Below are 27,900 nucleotides of genomic sequence, written 5' to 3' on the forward strand. Positions count from 1 at the left end.
AAAGAAGTTACAACCGATACCAAAAAAATACAAAGAATCGTAAGAGACTACGACAAACAACTATATGCTAGGGGCGCCTGGGGGGCTCATTCAGCTAAGCGTCGGACTCTTGATTTCAGCACAGGTCATAATTTCAGGGTCATGAAATTGAGCCCTGCTTTGGCTCCATGCTGGGTGAGGAAACTGCTTCAGATGCTCTCTCTCCCTCTCCCTATGCCCCTTTTCCCCCGACTCATGCATGTGTGTGCACACTCTCTCTCTCTCTCTCAAAAAACAAAACTAAAACAAAAACAATTATATACTAACAAATAGGACAACCTAGAATAAATGGATAAATTACTAGAAACACAGAGTCTTCCAAGACTGAATCAAGAAGAAAAAGAAAATCTGAACAAATTACTAGTAATGAAATTCAATCACTAATCAAAACATTCCCAACAAATAAAAGTCCAGGACCAGATAGCTTCACAGGTGAATTCTACCAAACATTTAAAGAAGAGTTAATATCTATCCTTCTCAAACTATTACAAAAAATTGAAGAAGGAACACCCAAACTCATTCTATAGAAGAGGCCATCATTATCCTCATATGAAAACCAGGCAAAGACACCACAAAAAAAGGAAATTACAGACCAATATCCTTGATGGACACTGCCATAAAAATTCTCAAAAAAGGGGCGCCTGGGTGGCTCAGTTGGTTAAGTGACTGCCTTTGGCCCAGGTCATGATCCTGGAGTCCCAGGATCGAGTCCCACATTGGGCTCCCTGCTTGGCAGGGAATCTGCTTCTCCCTCTGACCCTCCCTGCCTCATGCTTTCTCTGTCTCTCTTTCATTCTCTCTCTCTCAAATAAATAAATAAAATCTTTAAAAAAAAAAATCCTCCAAAAAATATTAGTAAACCAAATTCAACAATACATTAAAAGAATCACACACCACAATCAAGTGGGATTTATTCCAGGGGTGCAAAAAAAGCTTCAATACCTACAAATCAATCAACATGATATACCACATTAAAAAAAATAAAATCATATGATCATCTCAGCAGATGCAGAAAAAGCATATGATAAAATTCAACATCCATTTATGAAAATAAATCAACAAAGTGAGTAGAGAGGGAACATACCTCAACATAATAAAGACCATATATGACAAACCCATAGCTAACATCATACTCAATAGTGAAAGCTTAAAACTTTTCTTCTAAGGTCAAGAACAAAACAAGAATGCCCACTCTCATCACTTTCATTCAATATAGTATTGGAAGTCCTAGCCACAGCAGTCAGACAAAAAGAAGATATAAAAGCCATCCAAATTGGAAAAGAAAAATTGAACTGTCACTATTTGTAGACAACATGACACTATATACAAAAATCCCTAAAGACTCCACCAAATAACAATTAGAATAAATGAATTTACTAAAGTTGTAGAATACAAAATTAATATACAAAAATCTTTTACATTTCTATACACTAATAATGAACTATCAGAAAGAGAAATTTTTTAAAAATCCCATTTACAATTGTATCAAAAAGAATTTCAAAGCCTAAAAATAAACTTAAACAAGTAGGTGAAAGACCTGAACTACGAAAACTATAAAACACTGATGAAAGAAATTGAAGAAGACACAAATAAATGGAAAGGTATACCATGCTCATGAATTGGAAGAATTAATGTTGTTAAAATGTCCATATAACCCAAAGCAATCTACAGATTCAATGCAATCCTTATCAAACTGCCAACAGCACTTTTCACTGAACTAGAACAAAGAATCCTAAAATTTATATGAAACTACAAAAGACCCCCCAAACGAAAGCAATCTTGGGAAAGAGGAGTAAAGCCAGAGGTATCACACTCCTTGATTCTGAACTGTACTACAAGACTCTAATAATCAAAACAGTATGGTTTTGACACACAGACCAACAGAACAGAGTCCAGAAATAAACCCATATGGTCTAATTAATCTATGACAAAGGAAGCAAGAACATACAATAGGGAAATAACAATCTCATCAATAAATGGTGATGGGAAAACAGGTCAGCTACATGCAAAAGAATGATATTGGACCACTTTCTAACACGCTACACAAAAAATAAACTCAAAATGGATTAAAGACTTAAACATAAGACCAGAAACCATAAAACGTCTAGAAGAAAACATAGGCAGTAAGCTTTTGAACATCAGTCTGATCAATACTTTCTGGATCTGTCTCCTCAGTCAAGGACAACACAAACAAAAATAAATTGCTGGACCACATCACAGTAAAAAGCTTTGGGATAGTAAAGGAAACCATCAACAAAATGAAAAAGCAACCTACTGAATAGGAGAAGATACTTGCAAATGATATTCTGATGAGGGATTAGTATCTAAAATTTACAAAGAACTTACACAACTCAGTATCAAAAAAAAAAAAAAAAAAATCCAACTAAAAAAAAGAGAGCCTGAATAGACATTCCTCCAAAGACATACTGATGGCCAACACACATGAAAAGATGCTTAATATCACTAATTGTCAGGGAAATGCAAATCAAAGCCACAGTGAAAAATCACTTTACATCCCTTAGGATGGCAATTATCAAAAAGATAAGAAATAACAAGTATTGATGAGGATGTGGAGAATAATATCCCTATGCACTACTGGTGGGAAAGCAAAATGGTACAGTCACTATGGAAAACAGTATGGAGGATCCTCAAAAAATTAAAAGTATAACTACAATACAATCCAGCAATTCCACTTCTGGGTATTTACCCAAAGAAAATGAAAACACTAATTCGGAAAAAAAAACACTAATTCGAAAAGATATATGCACCCCTATGTTCACGCAGCATTATTTACAATAATCAAGTTATGGAAGCAAGTGTCTGTCAATCGTGAATGGATTAGGTCCATTGATAGATAAATGGATAAAGCTGTAGTTTGAAATATTAGCCATATAAAAGAATGAAATCTTGCCATTTGTGACAACATGGATGAACCGAAAGAGTATTATGCTAAGTGCAATAAGTCAGACAAAGAAAGACAAATACGATGTAACTTGATGTAACTTAACATATGGAATCTAGAAAACAAAACTAAAGAACAAAACTAAACAGACCCATTGAAACAGAGAGAACAATGTGGTGGTTGCCACAGGGGACATGGGTGGGGGAACAGGCAAAGTAGGGGTAGGGAATTAAAAGATACAAACTTCCATTTATAAAATAAATAAGGCACGAGGATACAATGTACACCATGGGTAATGTAGTTAATAATATGTAACAACTTTGGTGACAGATGGTAGCTAGATTTATTGTGGTGATCAATTCATAATGCATATAATGTTGAATCACTATGCTACACACCTGAAACTAATATTGTACGTCAAAAAAGACAATATAAATAAAACATCAGCAGTTTACTGATCAGGAGTTTAAATCGGATGCTTTAAATATATTAATCGTGAAGTTTATCCTGATAATTATTTTTCTAATCCTACCTTCATTTGGAAAGTACTAATGTATCACTTAAATTTAATCTGCTAATTCTTCTTCTTTTTAATCCTACTCTTCACTCGAAAAGCTTTAACCTCCAAGACAGATAAAGCAGCTGTTGTGTAAACAGCTGCTGACAATAGATAGCCTGGCACAGAAACCTACAGCAGGCTTGAATGCAAAAAACCCTGATTCCCTGATGAGTCCTCCCTCAAACTAAAGCCCAGGAAAGCTACAGCCAATTGATATAATGCAATTAAAATAATAAAAAAAATACGTAGAAGAAAATGTAATGTTAATATTAAATCACAGAACCTCACTAAGGACATAAGATCTTCCTCTACATCCCAAGTAAACCATAAAACACACCCATTATGTTTTGTAAAATGAACTGTGCACATGATACTGCCTTCAGAAGGCCTTTTCAGCTTCAGAAACTACCTGTTTAATGGGACAGCATTAAATATTAATATTTTTAAATGTCGAAGGCTAGGGGTGCGTAGGTGGCTCAGTAGGTTAAGAGAGTGCCTTAGGCTCAGGTCATGATCCTAGCATCCTGGGATCAGCCCTGCCACCAGACTCCCTGCTCAGCGCATGCGTGTGCATGCGCTCACATTCTCTCTCTCTCTCCCTTTCTAATAAATAAAATTCTTAAAAATAAGTAAATAAATACTGAAGGCTGATAAAGGCACATCCTCTAGATCTGTGCTAATACAGTAGCCACAATCACATGTGGCTACTTATATTCAAATTAATTAAGTTAAAAAGTTACTTCCTCAGTTGCAGTAGCCACATTTCAAGTGTTCGAGAGAGCCAGAGGCGGGTGGTGGCCGCGACCGCGATACTCCACAGTGCAGATATAAAACACTTCCATCATCACAGAAAGTCTACTGAACAGAGCTCTAGATAATAAGTGCCTTTTTCTGAAGCAATCACAGCATTTTCACTCATTCATTCATTCAACATGTTTGCTGCTGAGCTCCTACTATGGGACTGGCACTGGGCTGGTTATCAGGTATGGCGGCAAGTGAAACTAATCATTTAAGTAGGAGATAAATAGAAACCTAAAAAACAGAGGAGGAGAGACCTTATTTTTAGATAAAGAAGAGCAGCCAGGGAAGTCCTGTCTGAGGAAGTAATGTTGAACCCAAGATTAGAAAGATAAGCCATTCAGAAAGAGAGAAACCGTTTCCGAATAGAGGGAACTGAAGAACCAAAGTGTCCAGGTGGGATGGGCTTAGCATGGGCTAGAAACTGATTTCAGTGCCTTTTGCAGCAGTCTCATTAAACGCGAAACATCAAGCAAAGCATTTAACTGACACCCAAATCTATTCCAATGGGGGAAGTTAGACAACGGTCCATGTATTATCCTAGGCAGTTCTCCTTCTCCCTCTAACTCACCTGCCTTTTGGTCATTTCATTTCTTGAAGCACCAACTTCTGAGTGGGCAGGAAAGGAAAGATCAATTAATTTTGTTACGTCTGAGCAGAGGAAGAGCGGGCTTAAACGAGGTTTCTGAATTATGGTGAATTTTAACTAGCTGTGTTCTTCCAGGCCACTATTCACATGCGTGATCAAGATACTGTCTTACAAGTGCAGCCCTTCCACTTGAGGGTAGGAGGTCATTATTCCTGCCAAGGACACACAACCCACGTGGACCTGGAGCAGCAACACCCAGCGGCTGGTCTGAGAGCTACCTGGGGGACGACCCTCTTCCCAGGAGATGCAGCTGGTGCCGTGCAGTGGGCAGCGCAGCACTGTCACTGTCCCACTAACAGCTCTCAGGTGGGGCACTGCAAACACCCCAGCTGTCAAAGGACAGGACTGAGGGGAACTCCGACCAGTGAAGCCCTCGGGACCTCTGGAGCTGAGGTGCCTGGGACACCTCTGCCTGGCACCGCACTCACCCATTTACACACACTTTGTCATCCGACTGTCTTCACAGTCTTCTTCATCACCTTTCAACCCAAGTGGCTCTCTACTAGCAGGTCTCAGGCTGCTTTTGTTATGGCCCAAATTCCCTTTCAAGGAGCTACATGAAGTGCCCATAGGACGCACCCAAGATCTCTGAGCTTAGCTGAGGCAGGAGGGCCGTGAACCGGCACAGAAGCCACTGTCCTCTGGTGCACGCAAGGCCTCCTACGGGTGGCTGGAAGGCACCATCTATCTTCCTCCGTACGTAATGGGAGCCAAACTGTCAGGGCAATTTCCTTCCCGGCCCATTTCTTTCAGAGAGAAAAATAGAACCTCTAATGCTGGAAAGAACTGAAATGCTTGGCATTAAAAAAAAAAAAAAAAAAAAGGGCTGCATTCTCATACCAAATTAATTAAGAGTCAAATATGGAAATTATGCTTCTGACATCAGGTTTTGATTTTTTAGCCTTAATGAAGAAAAGCCCAATGCCAACTAAACTGAAAAACCCAGTGAGGTTGAATAGTTATAGAAGATCAGGCTAAGGAACATATTTTAAATCCACACATGTCAAAACATCCATTGCAGAACGACATTTCTGCCCACTTTTCAGTAATTAAAATTAAGCTTCTTTCAAATAAAGTACGCCACTATCATTTTTAGTAAAAGACCTTGTAAAAACACTTCATTTTACTATATTTTGAAGAAAGCATAAGCTTCAGATGTTACAATGCCATGTGAATTTATACCAAAAAAAGGAACAAAAAAAACAAACAAAAAACTAAAACCTGCGCTCCTGCCAGACCTAGTTCACCGAGTTCTTTGGGCAGTGATACCAACCCTCCCTGCACACCCTCTTTTTTTATGGAAAACCAAAGCAGAATGTTCTTAATTGGAGCTACTATAACAAAATACCATAGACCTGGTGGCTTACGAACAACAAACATTTATTCCCCACAGTTCCAGAGGCTAGGAAGTCCCAGGTCAAGGTGCTGCAGGTTTGGAACCACATGAGAGCCCACTTCCTGGTTCAGACAGCAGTCTTTCCACTGTGTCTTCACACCATAGAAGGGGCAGAACTCTCTGGGGACCCTTTTATTGGGCACTAATCCCAATCATGAGGGCTCCACCCTCATGACGCAATCACCTCCCAAAGGCCCCACCTCCAAATACCATCACATTGGGAGTTAGGATTTCAACATGTGAACTGCACAAAGAGGGGCACAAATACTGTTTTTGGCACAAAATAATGAGAATACATTCCTAAACTCTACCAAATGTCCCTAGAGGTAGGGAGAGAACAGATGATTTTAGTTCCATTTTGGACTGAAGAGAGTTAAGTAGGAAAAGGTAACCTGATCACAGATCACACAGCTGGGGCAGAGCGCGGCTGAACATTTGACCCTCCAGCGCTATGTTCAGTACTTCACCCACTTCAGGATCATACTATAAGAGTTGGAAAATGTCAGCAGATGGCGGCTTTACTTTAAATTATAATTTATATTAATTACAGATAAAGAATAACTTTAAGGAAAAAATAACTTTTAAAAGATTAGGGTTCTAGGGGTACCTGGGTGGCTCAGTTGTTGGGTCTGCCTTCGGCTCGGGGCATGATCCCAGGGTCCTGGGATCGAGCCCCGCATCGGGCTCCCTGCTCAGCGGCAAGCCTGCTTCTCCCCTCTCCCACTCCCCCTGCTTGTGTTCCCTCTCTCTCTGTCAAATAAATAAAATCTAAAAAAAAAAAAAAGATTAGGGTTCTATTCCAAACAAGCAGGATACAAGATACCAGCCCACAAGTACCTACTCTGTTCAAAACTCACCTCGTTTATTACATGGAGATATCCACAATGGGCTGGGCACAAGGATATTCCTTTAAATGAGGGTCTAGGGGTAAAAACTGACAATGTGATGCTGGGATTTTACTGAAAGAAATATTGAAATAATGCTAAGCAAGGAAAAAACACCAGTGTTCTTCCATATTATGAATAAATTGCAATACATAGAGATTCAGTAAAAAAGTCCATGCATATCTTTCATATCTTAAATATATTCACTTCTAAACATGGTATTTCTGATAACGAGCTACTACATAACAACAAAGTTTAGCTTCAATCTGGCTAGCACCTTTTATACTCTACAGAGATTATTTGGAAAATAATCTGACTTTAAGTACAAATGTATAAGGCATTTGGAAATCAGAACTCCTTAAATTTAACAAGTTTTATCACATTTTTTTTTTTGCTTTCCAGTTTGTAACTTTCTGGTAAAGAAAAGATTTTTGTTGTAGCTTAAAAAAAAAAAATTATCTATAACCACCCATTTGGAATTGGTAACTATTTCCTTCTCCTCAAAAATGTAACTGATGAGCACTGATGAATTATTAAATCATTAGACTGTATATGTGAAACTAATATAACACTGTGTATCAATTACACTTCATAAATAAATAAATAATTTTTAAGAGACAAGGGAAATGTAACTGAAAAGTACAGTCATTCTAAAACCTCCTGGGTCAATTCAGCTTGTTTTAAAAACAAACCATTTTGCAATTCTAACTACAACTTTATTTAATGTTTTGGTTTAGGTCTTTCAAAAAAAGTCAAATACCTACATGTGACAGATACCAATTAATCAAAGAAAATATCGTTAGCCAGCTCTTGTCTACAAATGCAAAAAGCTTTGCGTAACATTAAACTAAATCCACTACCTGCGTATTTATCCTGCTTTGCAGCCACCATTTAATCAATGAATAACAAAAAGGTGAAGTTAATTACAGAGTAGCTTCTGTACCTACTAGGCTTAACCATCACAAGAGGATAAATGCTTTCTCATTACTCACGGTATTCTAAGGTTGATTCAGTATACTGAGCATGCATTTGAGAAGCACAGATTTTATTTGAAAATATAACATGTATTTGTTCCTGTGCTGCCTGTTTTAGAGACAGAAAGAGACAGAGATCCTTCAGGGTTCTCCCAAAGCCATGGGGAGTTTCTGGACAGACAGACATTTCTTGATCAGGAAGCAAGGAATACCTCCTGCTCCACCAGCCAGTCACTCCCACTACACTAGGCCTTCATGACCTCCTTGCTTTAAATCTAAAATCTCCTAGTTTTGTTTTTGGGTGTTTTGTTTTATTTTGTTTTTTTGGTGTGTGTGGGGGGAGGGAGAGGTGTCTTCATTTTAGTATTTGCGCACACAGGGCTGTGCTTATCTGGGGGAAATAATCAGTTTTATCCAGGGAACAACTTGAAATCTGGAATACCTTAAAAGAAATAAAACTAATTTACAAATATTTACTGTGTCCTTAGAAGAGGTGCTAGGAAACAGAATAAGAAAAAGTCTTTGCCCTCCAACGTTTCAGAAGGCCAGCCTCACAAAATCCCAAAATCAGTGATGGGCAATGACTGTGTCTTCATCAGTCACTCGTTTCGGTGGCAGCACTAAGGGCCAGTGGTTCTCAATCTTGACTGAGTTACCTAGAAAGCTGCTAAGAAAGATCTGTGTCAAGGCACCATCATGAGATTTTTATTTGATTGCTGTGGGAGGAGCCCTGACGTTAATAGTTTCACAAGCCCCTGGGGACTGTAATGTGCAGCCAAGACCAAGGGCCACTGCTCCAGACTGAGAGTTCACAAACCCCACAGCTGCTAAGGCCAACAGTTCTCAAACAGGTTCTCAAATTGTCATGGGTTGTTTAACTCAGCCTTGGATTGCATGAAATACCTAGCATCCAACCTACATATTTCCTTTTTTTTTTTTTCTTGCTTTAGGTTCCAGAAGACGATTTGTGTCATCTTAACTTCAACTAGCATATAGCTCTGAGAAGACTATAAGCACTTTAAGATAATCATTTTTAAAATTACCTACATTTCCCCATAAAATCACTTTTATTACAAATATCTCTTCATATGAAAATTTCATTTTTAATTAATTGCTGAGATCAGTCAAAATGGCATTTAATAAAACTATTTTGCCAAAAAGTAAGAAGCAATACTGACCACTTTCAGAAGACTCCTGAAATGATCTTCACATCTTTCACATCTTTTACAGAAAGTTTTGCTAAGACCAGTTCAACGACAGGATGATAAGATATAAATTCGGGCCTTTGTATATGCAAAACTAGATTTTGCTTTATTGATTTGCTGTTGGGGTTTTAAAGAATAAGGCACATATATCACAAGAAGACTGGTTAAATAGGGCAGCAAGAAGTCCTGATGTAATGCTAACTGTCATGTATTTTAAGATTATGGACAGGATCAATTCTAAAATCTGCTTAAGGGAGGAAAACTCCAAGTACAAGATTTATTTTCCCTTAAAACTAGGTTCTCCCTCTTGTAAAGGGGGCTTACCAAAGGAAACTTTGAACACACCTAGCCCAGTCATGTGAGCACTGGGATGTGAGGATGTATTTACATCATCCCACTAAATTCAGGGCTTCCCCACCACAGCACTGGTAAAAAATGGCAATGCCACACCTCCATGGGGGCAATAAACATGGATGGCTACCACCTGCTCTTTCACACAGCTGTCTGACTTGTGCCTGATGAAGTGGTCCTCCATCCTGGTGGTACATTAGAAGCCCCTGACACTTTTTAAATATGTTACTACTGGGCCCCATGCCTAGGGTTTATGATGGATTTGATGTGAGTGGAAGAGAATACTGGTAGTTTGTAAAGGTTCTCAGATGTGTAATATGAGGCCAGAGAACCAGTGGGTTAATGAAACCAAGAGGTATCCATCTGTCAGGTAATATGATCTGGGAACAACTAAAGGGGGACAAGTTCAGATAAAGACAGATCTGACCCCTGAGTTTGCTTAGATGACTCAAATCCTGGTCTCTCTCCTAGAAAGAAGGCTGAGGGGGAGGCAGCTCATGTGAGAGGAGAGAGCTTGAGCTTACTCAGAGGTGGGCAAGAGTTCAAATTCCCAGTCCACCGTTAACTAGCTGTATAGCCCTGGCCCATTGAGGAGATTCTTTCAGCCTATTTTCCCAGATGTTAACTGGCACTCACTCCATCTCATCGGGAATCTACCAAGATTACTATGAATTACATGTAAAACAAGGAGTACAGCAGGTATTCGAAAATGAGAGCTATATCAACCGCTGAACAATCCAAGTGGGCCTTGGGCAATAAAGACAGACATCCTGTAGCTCATCTCTTCACACACAAGACACATTCAATACATTATTTCCCAAAGTTTCACAGCCATAGTACAACCTCCATATTTTCCTGAAGCCAGTAACAAAGATCTCTCATGGCTAACTTGTGGAGAAGGATCATAGCTTACTTGTTACACAAAATTGTCAGTGATGCCCAATTATAAAAAAGACAGAATTGATGGATCTAAATGTCAGAGCAAAGAACAGTTCAACTGCTTCAGTGCTACTCCCAGAGAAGAACAGAATACTAGCTGAGGGGCAAAGAAGAAATCCAAATCCTAGAACAAACAGACCCCTGTGGCTTTACGTTCAAATTTTAGCTTCAATGCTGCATGCAGTAAATCACACATTCTGTAAGCTTTAATTTATTTATCTATTAGATGGGAATAGTGCCCTCAGAGTCAGAGTTCTCATAAAAACTCAAAGTGCAAATGCAAATGTAGGTAAAGGGCTTAGCACAAAGTGGATGTTCAGTAAATCAGGTTTTATTTCCCTTGCCCTACCTATGTTTTGATCTCTGGTCATTAAGTTTCTGATAAATTATGCCTCTGAAATATTTCCTCTTCATGAATCAGACAACTCTCAAACCCTGAGAGCAAAAATTCACAGACAAGCCAATCAAAAAACACTAGAAAGGTATCTTTTGGATAGTGGTTCCCTCTGGGGGATGGGGAAACTAGACAGAGAAGAAGAGGGAAAGACACAGAGTATTTTTGCTGAATACTGACTTCATGTCCTATGCAACATTCCCAATGTCTAAACCTTAAAACCAGTGGAAATACATTGAGGAAAAACAATAAGAATGATCATAGCATAGGCTTATTTCTTACTCTTTCATGTATTATGAACTGTAATTGACCAGGTCGCAAAGGGGACTCAATGATTGATTACTAAGCAGCAAATTGTGCTAAATTAGGAGACTGATACAGGAAATCTGGATCAAACACTTTTACAGCTAACTGACAGGAAAGCTGAGATATATAATCAATTTACAAACAACTGTAATTGATTGACAGGAAAAAAAAACTCAACCAGATTTCCGCTTGATTTATAGACCTACTAAATCTAGCAACGTCTAGACAGTTTTGTATAATTATTATCATGACCAAAATAAGAATTATGAGAAAAGGAGGTATATAAGAAAATAACATACAAACATCAATTTATAAATAATTGTAGTTAACAGGAAAAAAAATCTCATCCAGTTTTCCACTTGATTTATACACCTGTTAAATCCAGCAACTAATAGGCCATTTTGTACAATTATTATCATGACTAAAATAAAAAGCATGAGAAATAAAGGTATATAAGAAAATAACACACAGGGTGCCTGGGTGGCTCAGTTGGTTAAGCGACTGCCTTCGGCTCAGGTCATGATCCTGGAGTCCCGGGATCGAGTCCCGCATCGGGCTCCCTGCTCGGCAGGGAGTCTGATTCTCCCTCTGACCCTCCTCCCTCTCATGCTCTCTGTCTCTCATTCTCTCTCAAATAAATAAATAAAATCTTTAAAAAAAAAAAAGAAAAGAACACACAAACATCATCGACTTATTTTTTTCATTAGAGACAATAGGTCTACGAAGATCCATCTACGTGCTCCCATCTGAAACATTACAGCCAATATCACTGATACACTGACTATTGGCTATTTAAAGGCTTACTGAATATCTGGCACTGTAACTAAGAAATGGTCATACCCCTCGAGGAGCTCACAGACTACAAGAAAGCTAGAGTGAGAGATATATAAGTTCCCAGCCAGAACTTAAGACTAAATGGTCATTGGAGGGCAGTGGAAGACGTGACTAACTCTACATGGAGGAAAAGCAGAAAAGATTTCACAAAGAGTGAATTTTCAGGGGTTGACAGCTAACATCAGCAGAGACTGGGCACATCTCTTCTCAATTCTGCATTTGGTGGCTTTTTGACAGTGGCCTGAAATGGGGTATAAATATACCGACCACAGCCAAACACAATTACAGGCACTCCTCCCATAAACATTGTTTATTAAACATCGACCAGCACACCAGTGATCTTGATGGCAAATTTCTACACAGTGGAGAGACCACAAGTGCATAGGACCAGAGGCATAAGAGTAGGAAGATCCTGAAAGAGCTGGTAGCTCAGGATGAGGAGTTGTGGGGACCAAAGGAGGAAGTAGTAATGAATAAGAGAAAGGGAGTTCCAGGCCACATTCTGAGGAGCTCAGAGTCCTGATCTTTATCCTATAGGAAAATTAGGCCAGTATTATTAGTGGAGCAGTAGAATGACATATGTATGTGTTATAAACATGACCCTGGAACGCAGCGGGAAATGGAGCTGAAGGAGAAGGAACAGTAAGACACACACCACCTTTAATGTCAAGAACCTACCTTGAGTCACTGCCATGGTGAGGTAGGGTTAAGATGAAGGGAAACAAACAAACCAGCAGTCACCACATTACAAAATACAGAGACTTTAACACAAAGCACACTGTCCAGAACATCCAAAACTGAAGTGCCCTCAGACAAGGAAATAGCCAACCCTGAACTGAAGCCGCAGAGCGGCTGTTCTTTGGCAGAGAGACACTGCCTTGAACCAGGGATGAGTAATTATCAGAAAAGAAACAAACCAGAAACTATCCATAGAAACTACTGAATGAAAACAAAATTAAAAATATAAAGCAAAAAAAAAATGTTCACCAAAGAGAAATTGCTCTAAGAAACAAAGAGTTCAGACCAAATTGTTTCCCAAATTCAAAGGAATTACAAATAAACTTAAAAAAATAAAAAGATAAAAAGTGGTCTTGGGGAGGGTCAAAGAAGATACACAAAAGATAAAAAAAAAAAAAGGTTATAAAACAACGGAAGATAAAAAGTGAGTTGGTACAGCTCAAGAAATAGGAGAGAAAAATGAAATGCCTGCAAAGTGAGTGTCATATTAGAGGTAACAAGATGTTAAATAAACACAAATAAAAACTCCCAGGTCTGAGAAGCCTTACAAAAGGAAACATAAATGAATAAAAATACAAAAATGACCAGAAAGAAAATGGTAGATACATAAGACAAAAGATCTACTTCACATTACTGGTGCTCCTGACGAACAAGACAACAACAACAAAACAAACAGAAAAATATCTAAAGATGTCACCGAAAAAGCTCTCTCCTAGAATTAAGACATATTTGAATCTGCAAATCAAGAGCCAACCATGCTCCAGGAAAAATTACAATGCAATGAGCAACAGTAATAGCCTGGTGAAATTACCAGATCGGGAGAAAAGGATACGTAGAGCAGGAGGAAAAAGCCATACACACAGCACCGCCTTTTCCCATCACGGGGCTCTTTGCAGAAAGAATGGGTGAGGGAAGAAGTAACTTTTCATCCAGAAGCAGGGGATGATGAGCCCACTAAACACAATCTTTTTTTTTTTTTAATTTTTTTGTTATGTTAATCACCACACATTACATCATTAGTTTTTGATGTAGTGTTCCATGATTGTTTGTGCATAACACCCAGTGCTCCATGCAGAATGTGCCCTCCTCAATACCCATCACCAGGCTAACCCATCTTCCCACCCCCCCTCCCCTCTAGAGCCCTCAGTTTGTTTTTCAGAGTCCATCATCTCTCATGGCCACTGAACACAATCTTAAAGAAGTATGGGTGCAGGAGAAGGAATGTGTTTGACCTACATCCCAACGGTCATGCTAGTTCAACATACTGGTTACAGATGCAGGATCACTGAATCACAGGCAAAAATACCCAATGGGAAGCCAGGTGTACAGATGCTCACCTTTCTTCCCTATACTGTTAGTCAATTCCCACTAATGAAAGCATACTAACAAAGCAGAGTAGGGAAATCGTTAGGACTAAGAACTAGACTAGTCTGAGCAGAACAATCAGATGATATTAAGCAGTGAACAAGAAGTCTGGGCTGGATAAGGTGGGAAGAAGTAAGGATATGAGACAGATGTGGCACAATAAAAAAGTGGAAAGTCCAGTAGATTCCAAGTCCTTGTGGGAATAAAGAATTGTGCAGCCCTGGTAGCGAAGGGAATAAGCTAGAAGGTAGGAACAGCAGAGTTAGAGAAACACTTAAAACTGAGAGTCTGGGGGTAGTTCAGTCAATAAAATGTGTTTAACTGTGAATCCCAGCCGTGCCACTTACTATTTATGTTTCCTCGTTCTATAGGATTGTGATGAGTACTAGATAAGGTAACCCATAAAACAGCCCGCCCAGCGGCGCCTGGGTGGCTCTGCCTTGGGCTCAGGTCATGATCCCAGGGTCCTGGGATCGAACCCCATGTCAGGCTCCCAGCTCCACAGGGAGTCTGCTTCTCCTTCTCCCACTCCCCCTGCTTGTGTTCCCTCTCTCACTGTCCTCTCTCTCTGTCAAATAAATAAAAGATCTTTTTTAAAAAAAAGCTAGCCCAATAAGTACTCCAAGAGTAGTTAGTCCCTTCGGTGCCCATTGGAGCTGATGAGCCAAGAACCAGGAACCAGCAGGGTGGAGGGAGAAGCCTGAGCCCTCAGAACTGAGCCATCCACATCTTAAAATTCACATACTTAGCTTCAAACACAAGCATCCTGCAGCAGGAAAGAAACCCAATATTGAGGGAAAAGAAGTAAGAAAACCAAGGGACAGGAGTAAATCATGAAACTACAGCCCTAGTAGAAAACTCCATTGAATCACTGACCAGTCCACTGGCAAATATTTATTGAATGCTATGCAAAGTACAATCTAATAATTTATTTTCACATCTATCTGCTAATAATATATTGTCCAGCACATAGACAAAATTAGAGGGCAATTAGAGGTAAAATAGGTGGAACTGACCAATTGCTTCTATTTACAGGGAGGAGCGGAAGCCCAGGCTGGCCTGACTTAGGACAATGAAATGTCTGCTGAGTGATGAGAGGACATGCTCCTGCCACATGCAGGCTTGGGAATGTGCTCTGCAGCCATGCAAGAGACAGAAACATAATGGTTAACACTGCAGACACATTCTGGCATTACTACAACCTGACCAGGGGTTCCCAACCTATTTCAGTCTAAGAATAAATTTTAACTTTGAAAAATTATCTAATTTCCACAAGATCAGACATATACTTTTTTTTTAAGATTGATGCTTAATGAATGAATGGCTACCCAATGATAAAGGATGGTTAGTTCCTAAGGAAAATCTATACTTCAGAGTGCCTAATCATGCCAGGCTCTCCACCCAAAAATCAATAACAACAGCTAATCTTCTACAGCATTTTCTATGAATCCAGCACTATTTTAAATGCTTTGTATGTATTAATTTCTTTAATGATAACAACAGCCTGGGATATAGTACTTCGATTTTTTTAATTGAGGTATAATTGACATATAACATTATATTAGTTTTAGGTACAACATAATGATTCAATATTGCAAAACGATCATGATACTAAGTCTAGTTAGTTAACATCCATCTTCATACACAATTACAAAAGAACTTTTTCTTGTGATGAGACCTTTCAAGATCTACTCTCTCAGCAACATACACTTTTAACGTCCACCATATAAATTAAAATTACTTTAAAGCTTTAATAAATCACAGCTTTTTATCACTGCATATTTTTCCAATCATTATACTATGTGCATGTGTTTGAAAAATGAGAGGACAAGCACATTAGAAACATAGGGATTCATAAACCTTTTCTTTCTGTGGCTCCCACAGTTTGTCTAGCACGTGGGCTGGAAACCACTGCTCTGAGTTACCTGACAGGACCATGAATCTTTTAAAATTCATATTCCTCATCCTAAAATTGCAGAACCTGCAGTACAGCATTTCTAGGAAGAAAAAAAAACTGATATTGCAGTTGAAAAAACAGGTTCAGAGAGATTCTAGCAAAATACAAAACCAAAGCACAAATTCTCTCAAATTACTGATCAAGTAGCAATACTCACTGAATACATTTTGTATGCAAAGTAATGATCAATCACTCTAATCATATTTATTTAAGCATTTATATACTAATCGTACTTTTCAAGCACAGAACCAAACAGAACCAAACAGAAAGCCAAATAACCCAACCCTGAGGCAACTAGAGCTTGAAAACAAGAGCTCACACAGAGGTAAATAAAACACTGTAGAGGATGCTAATAACAGAAAATAAGAATCTATGTAAATTATTTGCTAGTTTCTCAAGGCTGCTCTTATAGCACCGAATCAATATGGCATGATACAATCCGGAAAATACAAACATTTTGGAAACAAACAGTTCAAATATCAAATCTGTCTTGTGAAGTGGGGCCACTTATTTTAAGTTCTCTAAGCCTCAGAGGTTTGGGTAAAATTGGGGTAACAATGTCTAGTTCATTTAATTAGTAGGAGAACCAAGTAAGAAAATTATGTCAGATGTCTTTTGCGGGCCCTAAAAATGGAGTGGAAAATGGCTGGAGAGGAAGAGAACTGTTAAGTATGGTCTGTGACCCTCAGGAAAATCTGTGCCGTGAGGCCCCAGACCACATCACACTGGCATTTGATCTTTCTTCCTTCTCAGTCCCAGACAGACGGAGTTAACAGACTAGGACTGTCTTAACCCAGGTACAACTGGGCTATGGCCCCTTCCAAAGGACAGGCTGCAGAGCTGCAACAGGGAAAACAACCCCAAAAGGGTACACAAATCCCCTGTTCTGAAATGCCTGATTGCTTTTTTTTTTTTTTTAAGATTTTATTTATCTATTTGACAGAGAGAGACACAGTGAGAGAGGGAACACAAGCAGGGGGAGTGGGAAAGGGAGAAGCAGGCTTCCCGTGGAGCAGGGAGCCCGATGCTGGGTTCAATCCCAGAACTCTGGGATCATGACCTGAGCCAAAGGCAGATGCTTAACAACTGAGCCACCCAGGCGCCCCGCCTGATTGCTTTTTTATGTTCCTATTAATATTTAGGAGCTTTCTTCTAGAAGTCCAAACAACATAAAATAAGACTATGATTAAATATAACCATGAACCCACAGTTTGTCCTATTAAGTGAAACAGTAAAAGAAGTCAAACACTTCCCTTATTTCCACACCTTAGTATAGCCCACTAGTCACGCATAGACTCAACCCTAAAGTAGAAAAAACTCTCATTGCACCAAACCCCTACCCCCAATCTCCTATTGCTGATGAAAGCACAGCAAATTGGGGATCCAGGACAATCCAGACAATGGAAGAATCCCACCTCTGAGCAGAGGGCAGGGAGGATGCAGGGATCCTGCAGGGAATAAAAGGGAAATGAAGGCTTTGATGAGTTTCAGAATCTTGGTTCTTGCAATTCCTATCTCTTTGCAAACAAACAATCTTACGGCCTTGTCAGGAGAAGGAAGGCCTCCCTTATTTTGGAAGGTATTAAGACACCAGGGTGTGCAGGTTAAAATCGTCATCATAGTCATCATAGACTACTGTACCAAATAGGGTTTCCCCAAGGCAGTTCAGCTTTATGCTTCTTGTCCCAGCATCACTATTAACAGCACCCACTTTCATCGATCTCAACAGTGTCCTGATTTAGGAAATGGATTTATATGATCACCCAAATGTTAAATTAAGTGACTGACCTAAAATGATATGGAAGAGCTTTGTGATAGCTGTGAAATGTAACCAAATCAACAAAATCCTAGTCAAGTTTTCTCCCTTACTATCACTCACATACATAGTGTTTCCAATAATTTTAAAAGTTCACAGTCACTCTCCGTAGAAACAATAAAACTATTACCAACAGTCTAGAATTATAGCCTGCTGAAACGCAAAAATTTTATTTAAAAGCATCTCCACTGTAAGTCAATACCTTGTGTCAATAATTCACATGGCCTCTCCTGAATTTACACTTTTAGCAAGAAGATACAGAGATTCTAAATGACTAGTAACCAAGCACAATAACCTGCTAAAATGAGAATCATTTCCATGCTTCCAGGGTGTTCTAAAACATAAAATAAAAACATTCGCTACCAGAGGCTCTTCAAGTCAAATTAGAAAAATAGTGCCAATAAAGTCTGTTTTAAGATAATGCAAAATTCAGGGAGAATAAATCCTAAGACAAGAAAAAGTGTCCAAAATAGGTATTACTCTGCTAAAGAAACTGACAAGAAACTTGCTCAGTTAGTACACTAAGTGACTACACTACTCACCTTATAAAATCTAAAAGGAAACTCTGACCAACGAGGAACAACATCCTCTAAACAAATGTAAACAGAACCTGTGCTGTAGCTGAACATCTCACATTACCAAAAATTGTTGGTGGTTATGGGGCAGGAAGCTGGAAGATGCGGAAATTTAAGGATTTCAGTCTTCTTTTCTTCCACCCAGTCATGTGACAAATATTTACTGAGCACTTACTATGCACATTGTCTACAGAGACAAAACAAAACAGACATAGTCCCTGCCCTCATGGAATTGACTTCTAATGGGAGGAATCAACATTAAACCAGTGTCTGAGAATTACAGAGCAACATAATTTTATATTATAAAAAGTTAAGGTAAAGAATAAGATGCTTCAAGAAAGAATAATAAAAATCAAGATGGTATAAATTTAAACTATGGCCAGGGAACCATTTGCTGAAGATGGAACATGTAATCTATGCAGTCACTGGTCAAAAGAAGAGTATGGGAGGAGATAGATTATTCCAGAGAGGGACCCTGATGTACAAAATTCCTGAGGTGAAAAAAGAAAAAGAAAAAAAAAAGCTTAGCCTATATATGCACATAACAGATTTATATAAAAAAAACTACATGAAAAATTCCCAGAGCTTCACAAATAGCAGAGAAATTACCTTAAATTAACAAATGCAATAAATTCCAAATAAAAAGTTTTGTCAAGGCTGAAACAATGAAACTCTATTTTCGGCACCACTATATCAAGATGCGTTAAGCTGTAAGAAAGCCCAAATAGTTAATAAGAAACACACTTAGTGTCTACTCATCATGAAGTCTGTAGGTACCCAGTTACAGGGTTCATTCAACAGCTCAGAAAAGTCAAGGCGGTAAGTTGGAATCTCTTGTATTCTCTTGTCCTTTCTCACAGGCTTTTTTCTTCATGGTTGCAAGATGGCTGCTAAGCTTCAAGAATTAGTCCTCACATTAGCAACCCAAGCAGGAAAGAGATAGCATAATCCAACTCTCCTTTGTGAATACCTATCTTTTAAAGGGAAGCAAAATCTTTTCCAGATAACTTCCAGCCAACATCCTCGTCTCATTAACCAGATCTGTGTCTTGTGGCTACCTCTGGCTATAAGAAAGGCTGGAAAACCAAGAATCTGGCCAAAAGGGAATGGAATCACCATGACTACATTAGACCATTATGATTCATTTCCAGGAACTAGGCACACGGCCACTCAAACAAAATTATTGTTCTGTTGGCCAAGAAGAAGCATGGCTGTTGCATAGATAACTAACACTATCTGAAGTCACCCAATAATTTTTACAGGTAAGTTATTTAGAGCTTATGCAATTGATTCATTCATTCAACTGTTTTATTAATCATCAAGCATATGCAAAGCTAGACACAAAGTGTTGAGGAAACAATTGTAATAAAAAACAGACATGGTCCCTGTCCTCCCGGAATATACAACCTGATAACAGAGAAAAATATTGATCAAATAAACACACAAAAAGAGATATAGAACTCTGGCAAGACTGCTGTCATGAACTTTGTTGCCTTTTACCTAAAATCAGTCCCTGTTCTCTTGGTAACTACTTCAATTTCACTGTATGTACCCCCACATGCCTACCTACCCATCCCCAGCTTTCACAGCCTGTATACCTTGGGGGCAGCTGCCCCCGTTCTTGCCTCTAGGATTTAGGCGGGTGGCTCAAACCTAAACTAACTGTAATCCTATGTGCCCTAACCACAGTTATTGGTTAGAGATGGATGAGCACACAACTCAATTAGGGCCAAAGAGGTGAACAGAGAGAACTGTAGGGCACTCCTGATCCAGAAGCTCTCTCTTCCGACATTCTGGAAACAAGTGCCCCAGAATTGCTGGTGTCCTTCCACAACCAAGAAAGAATGCCAGCCTGAGGATAAAGTTGACATTGTATAAGACAGAGTGGAAAAAAGGACAAAAGCAGGTCTTTGACAACATCACTCAAATAAACCAATCCTAAAGCCCATCTGACTTCCGAACTTTCAAGATCCATGAAACAATAAAGCCATTATCTTGGTTCAAATCTATTTGACTTGGGTTTTCTGTTACTTGCAACTGCAGTCGTTCTCAGTTAAAAAATACACTCACAACATTAAGAGGGCTTAAAAGAGGAAAATGTGCTTAAAGTTTGAGAAAGTGTCTTTGAGTATCTCTTAAACTCATACCAGGCAAATTAGGAAAGCTGGAAAGAATATTCCAGGCAGTTGGATCAGCATTTGCAATGGCCCCTCAGGGTCATATTGACTGTGTTAGTGAGTTTACATAAACTTTTTTAGACTTTATTCTAAAAATGATGTGGGGGTGGTATGGGAGAATGGGGGAAGGGTGCCTAGCTGGCTCAGTTGGAAGATCATGCAACTCTCCATCTCGGAGTTGTGAGTTCGAGCCCCAGGTTGGGTGCAGAGATTACTAAAATAAATAAACTTTAAAAAAAATTTTTTAATAATAAAACAAAAATGAGGCAGAGGGGTTTTCTGGGGAGAAGGAAGATTAGCATAAATTACTGTCACATTAATCTATACTAAACATTTTATTTTCAAATAGTTGTCAAGACCACAGAAAAGGATTTTCAGAAAACAGTATAACTTAGCACCCATGGACTCTCCTCTAACAGAAGGGCATTCCAACTCAGATTGAACATTCTGGTGAAACTGACCTTATTGTTAGGAAATGTATTAATCCGGGACAGTTTACCCAGAGCCTTTAAAAAGTAGGGAGTATAGGCGATTCTTGGAAGACCAGGGCTCTACAAATGAAAGCGGTCCCGTAACTACCATCACAACCAGATCTCAGAAGGCTGGAGGGGCTCTCACTGCACGTAGAAGCCAAGGTGTGAATGGGATTTCTAACAGAGCTTCAGGTCATCAAAGCTTGGGCACATGCACTTATTTCAAAGTACTCGAAGACTTGAAATAGGTAACAATGTCCATACATGGAAATGTCAAGGAGGGAGAGTATGCCTCATAAGCTTTGTTCTATTTCATGATTTCTCCATTTTCACTCTTCCCTGCAGTCCAGAATTCCAGAAATCGTTATAAAGATATTTCTCCCAATAAACCAATCCTTATTAAATGAAGCTAACTCTGTATCACTGTCTGCCAATATTACTGCAATCCATTTCACACAAGCCAGGCTTTTATACTCTTAACTATTATTAGTTAACTCAAGCTCACAATTACAAAATATACAGGACACAGGTTTGCCAAGCTGAATTGCTTTAGTTGTGCTCAGCAAATAAATTTTTAAATTAGAAAGCTATGAAATATTAAATCATATAAAAATATTCACTATAATGGCAAAGAAATCATGAGTTCTGTTTAGCTTCTACTGTTAATAACATTCTCCAGCGTAATACTGCAATTGACTGTATGTATATGTCCCCCCAAAATTCATATTAAAATCCTAAGTTAAAAACCAAGGTGATAGGGCGCCTGGGTGGCTCAGTTGGTTAAGCGACCGCCTTCGGCTCAGGTCATGATCCTGGAGTCCCAGGATCGAGTCCCGCATCGGGCTCCCTGCTCGGCAGGGAGTCTGCTTCTCCCTCTGACCCTTCTCTCTCTCAAATAAATAAATAAAATCTTAAAAAAAAAAAAAAAAAACCAAGGTGATAGTATAAGGAGGTAGGGCCTTTGGGTGATTAGATCATGAGGATTCCTAAGGAATGGAATCAGTGCCCTTATAATAGAAGCCCCAGAGAGATCCCTTGTGCCTTCCATGTGAGAACACAGCAAAAAGGCAGCCATCTGTGAACCAGTAAGCTTTCACCACTGAATTTACCAGCACCTTGGTCTTGAACTTCCCTGCCTCCAGACCTGTTAGAAATAAATTTCTATTGCTTATAAACTACGCAGTTTATAGTATTTTGTTATAGTAGACCAAACACACTAAGACAAGTATCAAAGTTTGTGAGATAATAGGAAATATATATATTGGTCTCTGCCCCCAGTTCCTGTCCCCTAAAACCCTTGTAGTTTTCCAAATGGTAGGAATACTAAAAGCATCTCTTGTTCTAAAATGTGGTCTTTGACCCCAGCCCTGACACAGGGATCCTAAAACCTTTGAAAATTCCTAAGTGATAAGGGCACTAGGAGCATCATTTGTTCTAAAGAAGTGACTCAGGCTCCTGTAAGGGTCCTGAAGGGAGCTGGTCACCAGAAAGACTAAGCCATGATTAGGCACTTGGGATTTTTGGCCCTATCCCCCCATCCCCACTTCTCTAGAGAACAGAGGGGCTGGAAATGTTGCTACTAATTGATCATGCCTACATGAGGAAGCTTCCAACAAATCTCAATAGTATGGGGTTTGCAAAGCTTCCAGGTGGGGGTGAACACATCCACACAGGAGGGGTGATGCACCCAAACTCCATAGGGATAGAAGGTCCTGCACTCAGGGCCCTCCCAGACTTCACCCTAGGTATTTCTTCACCTGGCTGTTCATCTGTATTCTTTATCATAGCCTTTAATAAACTGGTATATGTGTTTCCTTGAGCTTTGTGAGCCTCTCCAGTAAATTACTCAAACCTAAGGAGGGGTCATAGAAACCTCCAATATGCAGCCTAATCGGATAGGTGTGGGTAAACTGGGGACCTACTAGTTGCAATTGGCATGTGAAGTAGGAGAGGAGGGGGGTCAGTCTTGCAGGAATATGGAATCTGAGGCTACCTTCAGGTGGTATCAGAATTGAGCTGAACTGTAGGACACTCAGCTGGTGTTGCAGAGAATTGCTCTGGTGTCAGCAAAAACCCCCAAACATCTGGTGACCATAGGTGAAATGTTCTGTTTGCGTAGTTAAGGAGATACACAGGAAAGAAACACACAGCAGGAAAGAACTGTGGGATTTTCCTTTACAAAGATATATCGTCCTGGGGCACATGGGTGGCTCAGTCTGTTAAGGTCTGCCTTCAGCTCAGGTCATGATCCTTCGGTCCTGGGATCAAGCCCCACGTTGGGCTCCCTGCTCAGTGGAGCCTGCTTCTCCCTCTCCCTCTGCTGCTCCCCCTGCTTGTGTTCTCTCTCTCTCTCTCTCAAATAAATAAAATCTTAAAAAAAAAAAAAAAAAGATATATTGTTCTTCCAAGATAACAGTCAACATCACAGGACTCAGTACTGTATATCAGGAGACACTGACCTGGTGTTTCATCAGGGATCAGCAAAACATAGGCTGTTTTCTTCTTCTCAACAGAGTCAACAGTGCAGATCCTAAGTGTTTTCTGTAAACGACCAACTAATCTGGACAAACAAGAGATGGCAGTTACTACTCCCCACTCAAAGAAGTCCATCAGAGCTTCAAATTTGTCTTTATAAGAATTACTGACATGAAATGTTTGTAAACTGCCTGGAAACGCTCCTGGAAGAGAAAATACACTTTGAATAAATAATAGCTGTCATTACCATCACATATAGCTGGTTGATTAACAAATCATTCGAAAACATACAAACAAGAAAACATCATTCCCTCAAGTTATCCCTCATAACTAGCAGGAAAAAGAATGAAGGTGATCTGTAGCAGAATACTGCCATAAATGACACTGGAAAATAATTCCCACGTTGGTGGTGGCTTGTATTAGGAAAAGATGGTTTCTTTCCTCTAGAAGGCAAAGAATTTGTTAAAAAAAAAAAATTCTCTAGAAGTGACATTTGATACACTTCACACAAAATCGATTGTCAGTTTTACCTATGCTGCCCACAAGCAGGGAAACCCTGAGCCTCCAATCAATGAAGTTAGACTGTCTAGCTGCTTTCTAACTTTCAGAGAACAGATTTTCTTAGGTATATTTGAAAAGAGCTTCTTCTACAGAAAGGTGAGTCTCAAAAATCCCTCATGAGGTAATGTCTGTGGCACACTTGAACAGACAACCTAAAAAAGGTATTCGATTTAAGTCTTTTCTAAGACATGGTAAAAGAAAAAAAATGTAACTTTATCTTAAAAGACTAAAAAGGTAGTATAAAAATCAACATTTGAGATTTTCTGAATATTTGTTAGGAGCTAACCAGTTAGCTTTTACAAATAAGTGAATATCCAACTAAATTAAAATTCAAATATGTCTGAAATTTACCCATATTATCCAAGAAAAATTAATACATTTCCAACTCCTAAAGCTTTCACTGTAGACCGTCTGTGAGACAGTGTAGCATCATGGCTAGACAGATCACATCTTGGACCAATGCCCACCCTCCCCGCTTCCTAGCTGCTTAACTGCAGCTCAATAATCTAACCTCTCAGCTTCCCTGTCCTGAAATGCAGTTAACAGCTTTCCTTCCCAGTGGGTCTCCAAAGGATTAACTGAGATCCTACAAGGACTCAGCTGGTATCCACCCTGATGGCCTTTCCAGCTGCATCTCCTGCACTCACCTTCAAGCATTCTCCTACTCCCTCCCTCAAAAGGCCCTCCCTCAGTGTTCCATAGGCGGTGATCACCTTTCCCTAAACCTCACTCACTCTCTCCTTTACCCTTTCTAAGGGTAAACCTTCATCCTGCAGTAACCATCTTACTACCGCACCCACACATCCAAATACTGTAATTCCTTTCAAGGCCCAGCTCAAACCTAAATTCTCTCAAGTCCAACATGAACACTACCTCCTCCAAAAAGCCCCCTAATTCCCACAGGTCAATGTTTCTCTACCAGGCTGCGACCAATCTCCTGGGTAATTTAAAAAAAAAAAATTTTTTTTTCCTAAAGCCTGGGCATCAGCCATGTTCACTTTGTCCATCTGAGGTGTGGCCCAGGCACCACCCATGGAAGTGACTGCTCATGCTGAGACCCCACAGCGCTTCCCCAGTACTTCCCCTGCAGCACTTTGTACTATCTTAATTACATACAGATTGTATTTAAACTGTAAACTTTTGGAAAAAGGGATCAGTATTTGATTTATAGCCCTCAAATATCCACAAGAACAGTGGCTTGAACTACCAGGCTGATCAACTATCCCTTGTTAAATGCAGAGGTAAACAGAATTTCAGTACTCCTAGAATACAGGATCAAAAATACGGTTTAAAACAAAAGCCAACCAACACCTGAAAAACCAACCTATATTTCAATAGTTCAGATGTTAAGTTCTACTTGGGTGAACTAGCCAACGTCAAAAAAATAATTTATCCACAAAACAGACGAAACATCATCGTAATAAATCAGGTACGGGCTAATCACGTCTGGTTTCACAGACGGTCCCTCCCATCCCCTCTCCCAGAGTTTCCTGAATGGGTCATGGTCCCTCATGCCTCCTGCTTTGAATATACACTACAAGCTCTTACCACATTCTTTATCTGGCTGTTACTAGCTCATTGTGTAAACACCTTCTATGATGGAAAGTCTTTCCTTAGGTCAAAGTCCTAGTCGAATGGCCCTCTTCTGTACTCCCCCGACACTTGGTAATATTACCCCATCATAGCACCTGTCAAAACAAATTAATACTTTGCTTATCGAGTTCCCTGTCCATTTCTGGGGAGAAAGATTCTCTTCATGGTAACTCCATCATCTTGGATAATATATGGCACTTAGGAAGTGTTCAATAAATGCTGAATAAATGAATGAATGAGTCTGTTCATACTCAGTTCAAATTCAGTCTGTTCATCTATAAAAAGGAATTGATATCCAAGGTCTCTTCCAGCTTCATATTCTATTAGAATGAAGGATCAATAAAAACAAATGACAATTACATAAAGATTTAGATCCATGTTTGGAGTGGAATAATTTCTAAATCATAATGTCACAAGTTGCTCATTTATACAAAATTTTCTTTACACATCATTTTAATATTTAAGCCTAAGACAGTATACTTCTGTCCTATTACTTATTATGTTTGGAGAAATTTCTCTTCAAAAAGCATTAAGTGCTCATTAGCAATCCAGCAATCCTAATTTTAATACAAGGTTTTACATAGGTAAAGAACTATTAGTATTTCTTAACTATGGATAGGTGAATACTAAGGCAATTTTTACATTTTGAGGCCAAGATGGTAGTAGGTGGGTACCGCTAGCTTATAGTCAGCTCAGAACAGATGCACATTAAAGGACATATAAGTAAGTAAGTAATCCTCAGGTACTGGCCCAATTCCAGTTTCAACCTCAGATAGAGCTATTATTGAAAACAGTCATCTCTGCAATAAAGATGTACAAAAATAGAGATTTAGCTTTGGGATGTAGTTTTTTTTTTTATTAGTTGTTCAAGGCAATGATATCCAAGATTATGGTATATTATTTTAAATACAATAAAAGTATTTTTGTGAGGACTTATCTTAGAATCTACTGGGACGCTATCACTTTCCTAATCTCAACTATTCTTTGTACTAACAGATGACTAGGCTACCCAAACAAACTAAACTTTATATATTTATTTGAAAAGCTTTATTTGATTATAACAAAGTTAAGGTCATTTAGATACATTAATTATATACATTAATGATTAAATTGCCCGATAATTAGACATAAACAATTGTATACAGTAATAATTACTCCAACTTCATTTTGTAGATGATAGCAAAATATAATAATGCAAGTCCTACTATTTTTATTTTTTTTAAGTTTATTTATTTAAGTAATCCCTACAGCCAACCTGAGATCTAGAATTCACCAACCTGAGATCAAGAGTTGCATGCTCTATGACGGAGCCAGCCAGGCACCCCACTTTTTAAACAAGCCAATGTAACTTTCATGTTTTTTTCTTTTACCTTGATAGCTTTCTTTATTTTTAACTTGCATGAATACTGTAGTTTTCCCAGGTGCCGCATTTTATATCATTAGCACTCATAAAATATTAAGAGAAAATGGCTCTAAATCTTACTCTGTAATAATGTGCAATTCCCTTGGTCTTGAACCTTTAATGCCAAGGAAAACTCAAAATATTAAAATCTCTTTCAATAATCCTGAGGTAAGACTTGCCCAATGACCTGATCAACCTGCAAGAGTGACAGAAGTTCAGATACCCTGTAGAAAACTATTTTGATGCTCATAGATGTGGGAGAGCTTAAAAAAAAAAAAAAAAGATTTAAAAATCTTTTTAAAAGATTTTAATGAAAGTATGTTCTCTTGGGGGGCCTGGGTGGCTCAGTGGGTTAAGCGTCTGCCTTCAGCTCAGGTATGATCTCCGGACCCTGGGTTCCAGCCGGGAGTGGGGCTCTCCGCTCAGCAGCGAGTCTGCTTCTTTCTCCCTCTGTGATCTCGCTCGCTCTCGCTTTCTCCAAATAAATAAATAAAATCTTACTTAAAAAAAAAAAATGTTCTCTCCCATGCGTTTTTTT

The 27,900-nt window shown here is 39.0% G+C and overlaps 1 protein-coding gene across 16 annotated transcripts in view; it reads right to left on the bottom strand.

The window, feature by feature from the left end:
- The window catches only part of FARS2 (phenylalanyl-tRNA synthetase 2, mitochondrial), a 617,893-nt gene that overhangs the window by 588,891 nt on the left and 1,102 nt on the right, over positions 1-27,900 (bottom strand). For 10 of the 16 annotated variants that reach the window (XM_064597225.1, XM_064597222.1, XM_064597218.1 and 7 more), the window contains exon 2: positions 23,791-23,891. The exons of 3 other annotated variants lie outside the window; for them this stretch is intronic. The gene's annotated coding sequence lies outside the window, so the exon portion shown is untranslated. The remainder of the gene's footprint in view (positions 1-23,790; positions 23,892-27,900) is intronic. 3 more of the 16 variants (XM_064597223.1, XM_064597220.1, XM_064597231.1) reach the window with 1 other exon arrangement.

This window comes from Mirounga angustirostris, unplaced genomic scaffold (genome assembly GCF_029215605.1).
Source record: "Mirounga angustirostris isolate CCGP_5_RB_7025 unplaced genomic scaffold, mMirAng1.0.hap1 SCAF_8, whole genome shotgun sequence".
NCBI classification, from domain to species: Eukaryota; Metazoa; Chordata; class Mammalia; order Carnivora; family Phocidae; genus Mirounga; species Mirounga angustirostris.